This window comes from Nelumbo nucifera, chromosome 3, assembly GCF_055504915.1.
Source record: "Nelumbo nucifera cultivar China Antique chromosome 3, China Antique-T2T, whole genome shotgun sequence".
NCBI classification, from domain to species: domain Eukaryota; kingdom Viridiplantae; phylum Streptophyta; class Magnoliopsida; order Proteales; family Nelumbonaceae; genus Nelumbo; species Nelumbo nucifera.
In genome coordinates, this window is record NC_142651.1 from 106,543,150 (window position 1) to 106,544,991 (window position 1,842).

The 1,842-nt window shown below is 37.4% G+C and overlaps 1 non-coding gene across 1 annotated transcript; it reads right to left on the reverse strand.

The window, feature by feature from the left end:
• Positions 1 to 1,483: 1,483 nt before the first annotated feature.
• On the reverse strand, positions 1,484 to 1,555 carry TRNAH-GUG (transfer RNA histidin (anticodon GUG)). The gene has a single exon. It is a non-coding gene; the product is annotated as a tRNA-His (tRNA).
• Between the last annotated feature and the right edge of the window lie 287 nt (positions 1,556 to 1,842).

A 1,842-nucleotide genomic window follows, 5' to 3' on the forward strand; every position in this document is an offset into this window, starting at 1 on the left:
GAGGGGCCTACCTACAACCAAAGAGGGAATACAAGCTTTCAAATGCTAGAAACATAGGAATAGGAGATTGGTGACATTCACCACTTGCTATACCTATAGATTTTCATGTTTGAATTGCCTTCCCCTTTGTAATAGTTTAACGTCCAAAGCAAGAAACATGGGCCTCCTTCTCAAGGTTCACAGCAAGAGAAAAAAAGGGAACAAGGAAAACCATAATGCCACTTTATCATTTCACACTTTCTAGATGTTGCACTCTAATCTTCTTTCTAATAGAGCCAATATCAACATCAAATTGAATACATAAAAAAGCAAGGGTGCCATGAGTGCTCTCCTCAGCTGCAAATCTTTTTTTTTTAACTTCCTTTGCTTCTAACAAGTGGCAGTCCCAAAGAAAAGTAGCAAAGAACGAACTTTTATTCTGTCTAGTAACATGCAAGGGAACAAGCAAAGGCCTAGAAAATGAATGCGTAAGGGTGGGAAAATGCTACTTGATCATTTTCTGTCTATATGTGCATGTCTAAAAGGTCATTTTTAGATAAAATTGACATACTCATACTTTTTCCCTTGAAATAGGTCACTGACATGCCTCCAAGTGTATATCTGCAACTAAGTCGGCTCACATTGCTTTGAATCCTGCATAAGGAATAGGAAGAAAAATCCCCGAGTCCCTGACATCTCAACTATATCACCAGGAGCTACCTTATCAATCCATAGAACAGAAAAGGTGAATAAAACGGCATGTTACAATAAAGTGAGCCATCAATAAGGGAGCAAAAAAAAAAAAAAAAAACAAGATGGTAGAGCATTTTCTTTACAAAAAAAAAAAGCAGAGAATTTTGATACCAAGAAACGAGCAAAACAATTAGCTGTTCAATACAAGATCTTAACAATGCCATGTATGAGCAAAATACTTCAATGTAAGCCATATTACTTGAAATTACAATGAAGCTATCGTCTAGATACTTGAGTAGTAGTTAACCAAACAATATAAGAAGGACGTCCTCCCTAAGACTTACTAGAAACACTTTATTTCTGTGGGCATTCTCTTGAGCGGATCGGAACCATCAGCATTCTCCATTCCTTCCTCCGACCTCTGAATCACCAAGATGTCACGATCATCATCCGGAAAGGCTTCGATGGGTTCCGGCATGAACTCATCGATATATCATCAACCAAAATACCAACATATCGACAGGTATTTTCAGTAATTCGTCTAAGAATCTCCCCGTGGTTCAACCGTTCAAGTCCGCATACTCTAGAGAAAAGGTTGTAAAAAAATTAGGGTTTCCTTAGAAGGTATGAGTATGTATACTCCATAGAGAGAGAGAAATCGGCATTGAAGTCGAAAATCATTTTCAGGAAGCAGAGAATTCTCGTAAGTTTCCACTTTCCATTTGCCACTGGACATTTTGGCGGGAATTTCTCGGGGTGTTGATTGATTGGATTTTAAGCATTGGAGGGAAAAAACAAAACAAGTAGGACATGTGGCTGCTGGGATTCGAGCCCAGGTCTCTACGGCCACAACGTAGAATTCTTACCACTAAACTACAGCCACAAGATGTAATGTGAAAAAATAATGTATTTCTTCATTTGTGCTTAAGCTCTATAAAATAATATATCTTTTCTTTTCTTAGTTTTTTTTTCGCTTCAGAATATATCTTTTCTTTTCGAAAATGTATAAAATAATATATCGGATCCGTATTATACGTCTACCCAAATAAAAGGGATGTGACTTGTTTGGCCTAATTCATGTAGTGCACTTTTTTAAGGCTGTGTTTGGTTTGAAGTAAAAGGTCCCTTCATTAAAACCAAACACAGCCTTAGTTGTAAGCAGTCTTATGT